Here is a 13832-nt window from a genome sequence, read left to right on the forward strand (position 1 = left end):
ATCTTGACTAAATTTTTGTTTAGTTTTTCTATCAGTTGCTGAGAAACAAGAGCTAAGGTTTCTAACTATGATTGTTTCTCTATTTCTCCTTTTAATCCTGTCAAAGAATTGTTATTAGGTACATATACATTTATGAGTGATGTCTGTCTGAAAAATAGATTCATCAATATAAAGTATCCCTCTTTGTCATTGTCTTTAACTTAGCGTATCTTTTATCTGAATTAATATATGTACTATATATCTACAGCAGACTTCCTGTTTATTGTTCATATGATCTTTTTCAACCTACTTAGTTTTCTCTTGTTGGCAAAGACTACCTTTTTTAAAAAAATCCATTCAGATAATCTCTGCTTTTAAATTGAATTGTTTAGTGCATTAATATTTAACATGATAATATGATTGATTAAATCTAACTTTTTTCTGTTACCCCCTCCTTTTTTGTTGTCGTTGTTGATCATCTGTTTCTTCTTCCTTGCCTTCTTTTGGATGAATGTTTAGAATCCCATTTTATCTGTTGACTTTTTTTGATATCTCTTTGCATTATTTTATGAAAGATTATGTTACAGTATACATCCTTAACTTTTTGCAACCTATTTAAAGTTAATGTTATACCACTTCACATAAAATGTAGAAACTGCGGATATAAACATCTATTTACCACATCCCTCACCAACTTTTTATTTTTATTTTTATTTAATTTATTTTTTAATTTACATCCAAGTTAGTTAGCATATAGTACAACAATGATTTCAGGAGTAGATTCCTTAATGCCCCTTACCCATTTAGCCCATCCCCCCTTCCACAACCCCTCCAGTAACCCTCTGTTCTCCATATTTAAGTCTCTTATGTTTTTGTTCCCCTACCTGTTTTTATTTTATTTTTGCTTCCCTTCCCTTATGCTCCTCTGTTTTGTCTCTTAAAGTCCTCATATGAGTGAAGTCATATGATATTTGTCTTTGTCTGACTGACTAATTTCGCTTAGCATAATGCCCTCTAGTTCTATCCACATAGTTGCAAATGGCAAGAATTCTTTTTTTATTTTTTTGATTGCTGGTATTACCCCATTGTATATATATACCACATCTTCTTTATCCATTCATCTGTCAGTGGACATTTGGACGTTTCCATAGTTTGGCTATTGCTGATGGTGTTGCTATAAACATTAGGGTGCATGTACCCCTTTGAAACAGCATACCTGTATCCCTTGGATAAATACCTAGTACTGCAATTGCTGGGTTATACGGGAGTTCTATTTTTAACTTTTTGAAGAACCTCCATACTGTTTGCAGAGTGGCTGCACCAGTTTGCATTCCCACCAACAGTGCAAAAGAGATCCTCTTTCTCTGCATCCTTGCCAACATCTGTTGTTGCCTGAGTTGTTAATGTTCTGATGGGTGTGAGGTGATATCTCATTGTGGTTTTGATTTGTATTTCCCTGATGATGAGTGATGTTGAGCATCTTTTCATGTGTCGGTTGGCCATCTGGATGTCTTCTTTGGAGAAGTGTCTATTTATGTCTTTTGCCCATTTCTTCAGTGGATTATTTGTTTTTTGGTGTTGAGTTTGATAAGGTCTTTATAGATTTTGGATACTAACCCTTTATCTGATATGTCATTTGCAAATATCTTCTCCCATTCCCTCAGTTGCCTTTTAGTTTTGCTGATTGTTTCTGTTGCTGTGCAGAAGCTTTTTATTTTGATGAGGTCCCAGTAGTTCATGTTTGCTTTTGTTTCCCTTGCCTTCGGAGATGTGTTGAATAAGAAGTTGCTGTGACCAAGGTCAAAGAGGTTTTTGTCTGCTTTCTCCTCAAGGATTTTGATGACTTCCTATCTTACATTTAGGTCTTTCATACATTTTGAGTTTCTTTTTGTGTATGGTGTAAAAAAGAGGTCCAGGTTCATTTTTTCTGCATGTCGCTGTCCAGTTTTCCCAGCACCACTTGCTGAAGCGACTGTCTTTATTCCACTGGATATTCTTTCCTGCTTTGTCAAAGATCAGTTGGCCATACATTTGTGGGTCCATTTCTGGGTTCTCTATTCTGTTCCATTGAACCGAGTGTCTGTTCTTGTGCTAGTACCATATTATCTTGATGATTACCACTTTGTAATACAGCTTGAAGTCTGGGATTGTGATGCCTCCTGCTTTGGTTTTCTTTTTCAGGATTGCTTTGGCTATTCGGTGTCTTTTCTGGTGCCATACAAATTTTAGGATTGTGTGTTCTATCTCTGTGAAGAATGCCGATGCTATTTTGGTAGGTATTGCATTGAATATGTAGATTGCTTTGGGTAGTATTGACATTTCAACACTATTTGTTCTTCCCATCCAGGAGCATGGAATATTTTTTCCATTTTTTTGTGTCTTCTTCAATTTCATTCATAAGCTTTCTGTAGTTTTCAGTGTATAGATTTTTCACCTCTTTGGTTAGATTCATTCCTAGGTATTTTATGGTTTTTGGTGCAATTGTCAATGGGATTGATTCCCTGATTTCTCTTTCTGTTGCTTCATTGTTGGTATATAGGAATGCAACTGATTTCTGTGCATTGCTTTTATATCCTGCCACTTTGCTAAATACAGGGATCAGTTCTTGCTGTTTTTTTTGGTGGAATCTTTAGGGTTTTCCATATAGAGTGTCATGTCATCTGTGAAGAGTGAAAGTTTGACTTCCTCCTGGACGATTTGGATGCCTTTTATTTCGGTGTGTTGTCTGATTGCTGAGGCTAAGACTTCCAATACTATGTTGAATACTAGTGGCGAGAGTGGACATCCCTGTCTTGTTCCTGACCTTAGGGGGAAAGCTCCCAGTTTTTCCTCATTGAGGATGATATTAGCATTGGGTCTTTCCTATATGGCTTTTATGATCTTGAGGTATGATCCTTCTATCCCTACTTTCTTAAAGGTTTTTATCAAGAAAGGATGCTGTATTTTGTCAAATGCTTTCTCTACATCTATTGAGAGGATCATGTGGTTCTTGTCCTTTCTTTTATTGATGTGATGAATCACATTGATTGTTTTGTGGATATTGAACTAGCCCTGCAACCAGGTATAAATCCCACTTGGTCGTGGTGAATAATTTTTTTAATGTATTGTTGGATCCAGTTGGCTAATATCTTGTTGAGGATTTTTGTGTCCATGTTCATCAGGGAGATTGGTCTATGGTTCTCCTTTTTAGTGGGGTCTCTGTCTGCTTTTGTAATCAAGGTAATGCTGGCTTCATAGAAAGAGTTTGGAATTTTTCCTTCCATTTCAATTTTTTGGAACAGCTTCAAGAGAATAGGTGTTAACTCTTCCTTAAATGTTTGGTAGACTTCCCCTGGAAAGCCATCTGGCCCTGGACTCTTGTTTTTTAGGAGATTTTTGATTACTAATTCGATTTCCTTACCGGTTATGGGTCTGTTCAAATTTTCTATTTCTTCCTGTTTCAGTTTTGGTAGTATATATGTTTCTAGGAATTTGTCCATTTCTTCCAGATTGCCCATTTTATTGGCATATAATTGCTCATAATATTCTCTTATTATTGTTTTTATTTCTGCTGTGTTGGTTATGATCTCTCCTCTTTCATTCCTGATTTTATTTATTTGGTTCCTTTCCCTTTTCTTTTTGATCAAACTGGCTAGTAGTTTATGAATTTTCTTAATTCTTTCAAAGAACCAGCTTCTGGTTTCATTGATCTGTTCTACTCTTTTTTTGGTTTTGATAGCATTGATTTCTGCTCTAATCTTCATTATTTCCTGTCTTCTGCTGGTTTTTGGTTTTATTTGCTGTTCTTTTTCCAGCTCTTTAAGGTGTAAGGTTAGGTTATGTATCCGAGATCTTTCCTCCTTCTTTAGGAAGGCCTGGATTGCTATATACTTTCCTCTTAGGACCGTCTTTGCTGCATCCCAGAGGTTTGGGGCTGTGGTGTTATCATTTTCATTGGCTTCCATGAACTTTTTAATTTCCTCTTTAACTTCTTGGTTAGCCCATTCATTCTCTAGTAGGATGTTCTTTAGTCTCCAAGTATTTGTTATCTTTGCAAATTTTTTCTTGTGGTTGATTTTGAGTTTCATGTTGTGGTCTGAAAATATGCACAGTATGATCTCGATCTTTTTGTACTTGTTGAGAGCTGGTTTGTGCCCTAGTTTGTGATCTATTCTGGAGAACGTTCCATGTGTACTAGAGAAGTATATATATTTCACTGCTTTGGGATGAAATGTTTTGAATATATCTGTTAAGTCCATCTGGTCCAGTGTGTCATTCGAAGACACTGTTTCCTTGTTGATTTTCTGTTTGGATGATGTGTCCATTGTTGTAAGTGGGATGTGGAAGTCCCTTACTATTATGGTATTTTATCAATGAGTTTCTTTATGATTGTGATTTATTGATTTATATATTTGGGTGCTATCACATTTGGAGCATAAATGTTTACAATTGTTAGGTCTTCTTGGTGAATAGACCCCTGAATTATGATCTAATGTTCTTCTTCATCTCTTGTTACAGTCTTTATTTTGAAGTCTAGATTATCTGACATAATTATGGCTACTCGGGCCTTTTTTTTGTCGCCCATTATCTTGGTTTTCCATCCCCTTACTTTCTTTTTTTCTTTTCTTTTCTTTCTTTTTTTCCACCCTTCTTTCAATCTGAAGGTGTCTTTAGGTCTAGTTGGTCTCCTGTAAACAGCATATAGATGGATGTTATTTTCTTATCCATTCTGTTACCCTGTGTCTTTTGATTGCAGCATTTAGTCCATGGACATTTACAGTGAGTACTGAAAGATATGAGTTTATTGCCATTATGTTTCTTGTAGAGTTGGAGTTTCTGGTCCTTACTAGTTTTTGTTGCTTTTGGTCTTTTTTTTTTTTTTGCCTTTTCTCCCCTCAGAGAGTCCCTCTTAGAATTTCTTGAGGGCTGGTTTAGTGGTCACAAACTTCTTTAATTTTTGTATGTCTGGGAAACTTTATTCTCCCTTTCAATTTTGAATGACAGCCTTTCTGGATAAAGAATTCTTGGTTGCATATGTTTCTGATTTAGCACATTGAATATAACCCGCCACTCCTTCCTGGCCTGCCAAGTTTCTGTGGATAGGTCTGCTGCAAACCTGATCTGTCTTCCATTGTAGGATAAGGACTGTTTTTCCCTTGCTGCTTTCATGATTCTTTCCTTGCCTGAGTATTTTGTGAATTTGACTATGGTATGCCTTGTTGATGGTCGGGTTTTGTGGAATCTTATGGGAGTCCTCTGTGCTTCCTGGATTTTGATATCTGTGTCTTTCCCCAGGTTAGGAAAGTTTTCCTCTATGATTTGCTCACATAACCCTTCTACCTCCTTTTCTCTCTCTTCATCTTCTGGGACGCCTGTGATTCTGATGTTGTTCCTTTTTAATGAGTCACTGATTTCTCTAATCCTTAAATCGTGCTTTTTTGCCTTAGTCTCCCTCTTTTTTTTCTGCCTTGTTATTCTCCATAAGTTTGTCATCTATATTGCTGATTCGCTGCTCTGCCTCATACATCCTTGCCATCGTGGCATCTATTTGAGATTGCAGCTCAGCTATAGCATTTTTTATTTCATCCTGACTAGCTTTTACTTCTTTTATCTCTGCAGAGAGGGATTCTAATCTATTTTCGATCCCAGCTAGTATTCTTATTATCGTGATTCTAAATTCTAGTTCAGACATCTTGCTTGTATCTGTGTTGAATAAGCCCCTGGCTGTCATTTCTTCCTGCTCTTTCCTTTGGGGTGAATTCCTAAGTTTCATCATTTTGAAAGAAGAAAAGGAATTAGGGTAAAAAAAATTAAAATTAAAAAATTAAGAACAATGCACACACACAGAAATAAAATAAATGATGCTAGATCCTAGGTGTGTTTTGGTCTGGTTATTGAAAGGAGTTTGACAGATTATAGAAAAAAAGGGGCAGGGGGAAGAAAAACAAGAAAAAAAGGAAAACGTTTTAAAATTTGAGAAAATGAATACAATGAAATAGAATAAAATGAAATGATGGAAGTAAGGTAGAATTTGAAAATTTTACCAAAAAATAAATATATAATAGAAAAAAATAAAAATATTTTTAATAAAAACTGAAAATGAAAATGTTTTCTCTTTCTGTATTCAAGAAAAAGAAAAGAAACAAAAAAGATTAAAAAAAAAAAAGAAAATTGAATAGATGGACCTGTGAACAGACTGAAATACAATTGAAATTACATCATTTTCCCCTAGAAGTGATACTATGAAGCACTTTATAGTCCGCACACTAGGCAGTCGGAAAGATTTGTGGTGTTCCTGAAGAATGAGGTTGGCCCAGTTGGGTGGGGCTTAGTGTAACAGCTCTGTTCTCCACTAGATGGTGCTGCCTTGCTTACTGGGGTGGATTGTTGTGGCACTTGTAGGTGTGTATGCATATGCGCAGGAGGAGTATAAATGGAGTCTCCCATCTACCCATCTTCTAGTATAAGAACTCTGTGCTCTCTCCAACCAGCAATTGCGCACCCATTCTTTGTGCTTTCTGTCCACTCCCTGCTTTTACAGTGTCTGTGACCAAGCCATCATGTTGCCAGGGGGCACCTCCCTCCTGAGTTTTATCTCAGATGTGGCTGTGTTTCCAGACCCCTCACTTCTGAGGTACTGCGGCTTTGACCTGCTTAGATCCTCTGGGGGAGGGTCTCACTGAGCAATGGCTGGGTGGCAAGTGCACCCAACAACGTTCATGGGACTGTGCTGCTGCCAATGCCCAGAGACTGTGTCTGGTGCCAGCCCACCCCAGAAAAAGTTCACACGATCCTGTAGCAGCAGCATTTCATGGATTATGGAAAATCACAACACACATCTGGCACCAGGCTTCACCCTTAACTTCCTCGTTCCAGCACCAGTGAATGTGGTTATTCTCTGGTGTCTGCTGGGACCAGGTGGCCGCACAGCCTCTACCAAATATCCTTCCAGCAGTGGAACTGCTTCCTCCCGTAGGGCCTGAGGACCTCTTGGACCCCACTCCGCTCCTGGGGATTTGTCCTTCCCACCTTAGCACCTCTGGGTACTGAGGTGCAGAACTTCAGGCTCTGCGCTCCCCCTATTTATAGAGTCTTAGTGGGTATTTAAACCCTCTCCTTTCTCCTTTCTTCCTTTTTAGTGCAGTCTCTGCAGCTGTTTCCACTTTCCACTTTCTCTCCAGCTGCTTTTGGGAGGGGGTGCTTTTCCCGTAGTCCCCCCATCTCTGTCCTCCATCTGTAAGCAAAAACAGCTCTCTGCCCTACTTGGCTTCTCTCTCCTCCATTTCACCTTTCCATGCCTCGTACCTGCTGAGCTCTGTGGTTCAGGTTGTGCAGATTGTTGTGTTAATCCTTAGATCAGTTTTCTAGGTGTGCAGGATGGTTTAATGTTGATTTGGCTGTATTTCATGACTGTGAGATGCAAACAAAACTTCCATGCTGTTCCACCATCTTGGCTGCTCCCTCTCACCAATGTTTATTTTAGGGTTGTCATATATATTATATCTACTTTATAAACCTCACGTGACACTGTTATAGTTTTTGCTTTAAAAACTGTCACATGTATTATTTTTTTTAAGATTTTTTAAAAAGTAATCTCTACACCTAATGTGGTGAGCTCATAACCTCGAGATCAAGAGTTGCATGTTCCACCAACTGAGCCTGCTAGGCACTCCAATATGTGTATTATTTTAAAATTTAAGATAAAATTACGGTGTTTATTATGTACCCAAATATTTACCTTTTCCAGTGCTTTCAATCATTCCTCAAAATCTGAATTTCCCTATGGTATCATTTCTCTTCATCTTGAAGAACTTCTTTGTCATTTCTGTAGTGTGGGTCTGGTGATAATAAATTGCCTTAGTGTTTCTTTATCAGAAAATATCTTTATTTCATCCATATTCTTGAAGGGTATTTTCACCAGACTAGGTTTCTTTAAAAATACTGTCTTATTGCCTTTTGGCTTACATTGTTTCTGATGAGAAATATGTAGTATTGTATTGTCATCATGATTTCACTGTATGTAATGTGTTGTTTTTCTTTAGCTCCCTTTAATATTTTCTCTTTATTTTTGATTTTCATCAGTTTAGTTATAATGTGCCTATGTGTGTGGGTTTATTTGCATGTGTTAGATTGTGGTTTTCTAAACTTGAGTCAGTAAGTTTATTTCTCTCACCAAATTTGAGACATTTTCTGCCACTATTTCTTTATATATTATTTTTCTTCTCCATTCTCTCTCTCAACTGACTTCTGGTACTCTTCCAAAGAGTGTTGATGTTTTCCTTTCATCATTTAGTTAACTTGGTCAGATCTGAAATGCCAACTGTCATGTGTGTAGTGGGCAGTGGCTTATATCTCTGTTCAGTTCTTTAAGTTTTAACTGTAAGCTGCTTTCAGTCTGTTTCACACATGACTGATTCTGGAGTCAGCCAGAGACTTAACCTAAGTTTAAACATAGAATTTGGGGTTTCTCCTTCTCTAGCTCCCTTTTTTTCTGGGGCATCTCTTTATTCTCTACCAGCAGTGGTTCTCTTCAGTCAGAAAGGTGGCAGAACTTTAGCTAACTGCCCTCCTTCATCTCTTCTGCCACCACCACTGCCAATGAAGTTTCCTCCAGGAAAAACACTGCAAAAACCAAGTCACTTGCTCCAGATATTGACTCCTGTCCGAAATCTACTTTTGTTAACTCTCCAGAGTCTCCTATAGGTTTTTCCACCTAGAATGTATGCATGTTATTTGTAGGATGATCACTCTGTTAGGCACTTACTCCTTACTTATTGCTGACACATCTTCTGGTTCTGTCACTAAGTTTGCAGCTCTCTTAGCATCCTAACTTTCTTCTTCTCCAATGACTTATTCCATTTAGCCTACAGATAAGCCCAGATAGGCATATATATTTTTTTAAAGCTCTTACTTTGACATTGATATCCCCTCAAGCTACCTATATGTTATCTTTCTATTTTTTATGTATTTTCTTATAAGGGTTATGTATTATCGATACTTATAGTTCCTCAACACAGGTTCGTGCCATTCTTTCCAGTTTTGCATTTTTTCCCAGTATGTTTTTGAAATTACTCTCTTAAAAGACTGCGGTGACAACTGTAACATCAGTTCAAATTGCCTATTCAGACTATCCTTTATTTTTCTGTAACATCCAAGATTATTGGCCATGATCTGCTGGAAGCTTTTCCTTCTATAATCTCCATGTAATTTTTATCTTTTTCTTTTTTGTAAAGTTATTCGTATTGCTAGCTTCCCTGCTTTTCCTCTTTCTGACAGATGGCATTCCTCAAGATCTTTCCTTGACCTTATTTTTTTTGTTGTTGTTGTTTTCATTAGAAATTTCATCTACTACAATTGTTCCAGCTATTGTTTTTACACTGATGACTCAAATTCAAAATATAACCAAGCTTTAAATTGTATACATAGGCAGAATTCTAGTTCTACCTCTTAATAATTGATCATATTATATAGCTAAGATTTTTTAATTGGATTTATTAATTTGGATAAAATAAAAATGCCTTATTTCATAATGTTGCTTAGCACATTGGCATGCATATAGTATACATATAACTATACATATAACTATGCTTATAGTATGCATATAGTATGCATATAACATATACATATAACGTAGTTAATGATCAAATAGTGATAACTATTATGAAAGCCATTTCTGCAGTCCCCATCTCTCTTTCGACTTTTGCCTACAAACTCAGTGGCCCATAGGACCTAGATATCTTAAATAGGCATTTCAAAAGTAGTATTTTCTGCTAATGTCTCTTTTACTGTTAATGACACCATCATCTTCCCAGTTATCCAGGCTCAAAACCTTGGTATTAAATGAATGGGCTTGTTTTGTGCCCTTTACATTCAACTGTAATTTGCTTACACAAATAAATACTACTCTCTTGGAACATCTTTCTCATTTGTTCTCTCTTTCCCAATATGGTTCCAACTATTTTTTTAAATTTTAATTTATTTTTGAGAGAGAGAACACATGCAAGAGGGGGATGGACAGAGAGAGAGAGGAGGACAGAGGATCTGAAGAGGCTCTGTGCTGACAGTAGAGAGCCCCATGCGGGGCTTGAACTTACGAATTGTGAGATCATGACCTGAGCTGAAGTTGGACACTTAACGGACTCAGCCATCTAGGTGCCCCCCCCAACTTTTTTTTTGTTTCATATGACCTCTATTGAGGATCATTCTATTTGAATAGAATTTGAGTAGAATTTAAATTTAGTTCTAACACATCTTACCATGTTTTCTGTAAGTTTCTATCCATGTTTTAGTTCATTTCCAGATTATTCTTTTTAAAGCCAAGCTTCATATTACTACACCACCCAACTAATAATGATAACAATAATCTAACATTATGTTCTTACTTGCTAAGGAATGTACTAAATGTTTTACATGGAGTTTTTCATTTAGATCACCTTTTTAAAAATACTGAGATCTTTATTGATATTCATATTTTGAAATCTTTACCTTTGTGTTGGGTTTTTATTTTCCTGGGATAGGTTTTGAAGATGTAAAGCTTTAATATTTGAAATGAGAAGTTTAAGACTATTCAACACAGTGGACCGTGGTAAAGAGAAAGTTACAAGAATCCTGCTGAATAAAAATACTCATATAGCTGAAAAGCTTTACTAGGAACCATAACTGCCATTCCATAATAAGTCCAGGTCATAGAGACTTGCACATACAAATATAATAATTGCAAAATTTCACTGTTAAGGAGATTTTGTCAGCGTTAGATTGATAGAGTTAATCAATGAAGATGTTCTAGGACAGAAGAACTTTAAGACAAAATTCCTTAAGGAGGAAGCTTGTGTTCTCATGGTGAAGGGAGACCATTCTTGCAGACCTGGGTTAGGCAAAGTTTCAGCTGGTGAATGCAGTGGTGGTTATGGAACAGAGAGTTGAATTATTTCTACTGGATGTGTGGGTTGTGATTTTCTTTTGAATATTGATAGCTGTCTATAATCAAATTCTTCAAGCAGTTCTTCTGTATTTCATCCATGTATATATTCTCTGTTGTCTATTTCTCCTTTATCTTTTTATATCACAGTTTTGGAGACTATATTTTGGCAATAACATAAGTGGAGAATAACAGCATGAAACTTGCTTGTGTTGTTGTTATGTTCAGTCTTAGTTTAGCTCTCACTTTTTATTGCTGCCTTTAGCTTTTTATCATAGTATGCTTCTCTATTTCTTTTCCTCTATACCTCCTTCCTCTTCCTATGCTTTTCCCCTTCATTTCCTTTTCTCTCTTTTTTTTATTTTTCAGATTTCTTTTTTTAAAGTTTACTTATTTATTTTGAGAGAGACAAAGGTAGCATGAGTTGGGGAGGGGTGGAGAGGGAGAAAGAGAGGATCCTAAGAAGGCTCCGTGCTATCACCGCAGAGTCTGACGTGGAGCTCGAACTTATGAAACTGAGAGATCACGACCCAAGCTGAAACCAAGAGTTGGACGCTCAACCATCTGAGCCACCCAGGTGCCCCTGTTTTTCAGATTTCTTAATGTGGTAATTGACTAGGAATTTATTCAATGACTTTTAAGGAGGTCAACATGCTTCTGTCTGTACTGTTTTGTTAATCTTCTAGACAAATCTAACAGTAAGGTGGAAGGCAACCAGAAAGCTATATTCCCACAATCCTTGAGCTCCAAAGTGTTTTGGAATTCAGATTTTGGGAATTTTAGAAAAGTAATATAATTTGATAAAAGTAAGTTCTGTATTATGTTACATTCTCATTGGTGTCTGAGTAGCACACCATGTGCAGTGGTATTAGTATTCCTTTAGTGAAACAATATTCATACAAAGTGCAATGAATAAACAATATAAGAATATCACTCAGGTAAGAATTTGCCGCCGAATAAGTTTGGGTGCCAAATTTATGAAAAAAATGTATTTTAAAATCTTTCGGAACTTTTTCAATTTCAGAATTGTGGATAAGAGATTGGGCACTTGTTGGGCTTTTGCCCAGATCTACAGTGGTGGCCACCAGCCCTGTCCATATCCCCATGCCACTTACTGTTGCTGTGTGCTCACTGTCTATTGAATGCACCTGTAACTCTGCCTGAGGGCATTCTGTGGCAGCAGGAGCATGTTCGGCTCCAATGTGAGGTAGCCCTGCATCTCCAGCAGTTAGCACCCTAAAGCAGTCCTCAATCAGTAACAGGTAGGCATTGGTGAATACACGTCCCAACTTCTGAACCCTCTTAGGTGGGACAAGTGTGCAGTGTGTTCCATACAGCCCCCCAGATGTTTCCATTTCGAATGAGCCCCAGTGCCCACATTTGTATTGCTTTCTTTCCCATCCTGCCTCATTTCCTTACTCCCTTACTGGTGCTCCTCAAATCATTCATCAAATAGATTACTTGCACTCAAATCTTCTTCTCAAGGTCTACTCTGGGAATAATCCACTCTAAGACATGGACTCCAAATAGAGCCTGGAACTTGGATTGAAGAAGAATATTCTTACAGACTTTGATGTAGTTGTTAACCACTGTTTCTCATGTTTTTAAATTTCATAACTTAGAGGATCTTATTGGAGTAAGAGGAACAGGTTACCAGTTTATAACTGCCATGGCTGAAGTTTATACACAGCCCTGGCCTTCCTGATACTGTAGTTTTCTGCTTCTACAGGCCATGCTGTGAGCCAACTGTCGGTTTGAAAGTTTTGGCTAAGATTAAAAAATTAGCTCATAATGATTTTAAGTGTTGCATATTCTTCTGGCTTGAAGAAACATATTCTCCTGACTTGAAGACATTTAAAACACAAAGAAGTTGATACCCAGTGGCTAATTATCTGGCTGATCCCCAGGGAGGTCGTAGGGTGATTTGGTCTGGAGAAGCCTTTCTTATAATCTCAGATTTCATCACATTGGGTATAAGGCCGAGTCTGACCATTCGTTATTTATTGTTGTAAATGATTTTGTGTTCACTTTCTTGCAAGTGAATTGCTTGAGTAAAAAGTTGAGGTTCTTGACACAACTTTAAATCCATTTTTTTTAAAAAAGTGAAATGCATTTATAGAGGAACTGAAATCATTAATTATGTTGTAGCTCCTTATCTTTTTTATGATACACGTATTGCTGTGAGTAGAGTGCTCTAAAACATCTGCTCAATAGTCCGTTATAGCCGCACAAGAATGCTTTTACATGAATGCAGTAAAGTAGCAGATGCTTTTTAACGACAACTTCCCAATTCATTTAGGAAACAAGTCAGTTCTGGATTTGGTTTTTCTTCCAAGTGTGGCAACTGTGCAGGCAAATGATTCCAAAGAGGTTAGAATTGACAAATCAAGTCACCCTGTATAATTTTTTAGGGTTCTGCAAGTTAGTCTGAAAGCCTTATCGAATAGCACTTTAATAAAATTAGCATTTTTCTTACTATGCAAATAATGCTTTACCATTGTAAGTAACCAGGAAAATACATTAATTCAGTATTACCAGCTTAAGCTTCTTTTATTTTCTTCTTTGGAAACTTCTGTTGAATGTTGATTTATTATTACCATTGCAAATGGAAAAAGTGGTTGAATGCCCAGGCTTGATAACAGGGAGAAATGGGGATCCAGCAATTAGAAGTCAAATGTATATAGTTCCTTCCCAGAGCAGTTTCTGTTGCCTGAGAGACAGATCACTAGTGATGCCCACATGCCCCTTTGCATGGTCCTTGGCAGGGCTGGTGTTCTCAGTCAGTAGGCAGTCATTCGCAGGCTGTGTTCTGAAAGGTGCCGGGGAAGCCATCATTGCCCCCCACCCCGTGTCATGTTCTCTGTTACCGAAACTGCATGGTGAATGGTGATTCATTAAGATTCCCCTGTTGAGGGAAACTTCTCTTCAAAGGCAAAGCCTCTTGGTTGGATTAACA

At 37.2% G+C, this 13832-nt stretch overlaps 1 protein-coding gene across 16 annotated transcripts in view; it reads left to right on the top strand.

The window, feature by feature from the left end:
• Positions 1 to 13832, top strand: part of ATG10 (autophagy related 10) — a 427978-nt gene that overhangs the window by 301042 nt on the left and 113104 nt on the right. The window contains exon 5 of one of the 16 annotated variants that reach the window (XR_008299455.1): positions 11363 to 11453. The exons of the other annotated variants lie outside the window; for them this stretch is intronic. The gene's annotated coding sequence lies outside the window, so the exon portion shown is untranslated. The remainder of the gene's footprint in view (positions 1 to 11362; positions 11454 to 13832) is intronic. 16 annotated transcript variants of the gene reach the window in all.

The sequence above is a fragment of the Acinonyx jubatus genome, chromosome A1 (assembly GCF_027475565.1).
Source record: "Acinonyx jubatus isolate Ajub_Pintada_27869175 chromosome A1, VMU_Ajub_asm_v1.0, whole genome shotgun sequence".
NCBI lineage: Eukaryota > Metazoa > Chordata > Mammalia > Carnivora > Felidae > Acinonyx > Acinonyx jubatus.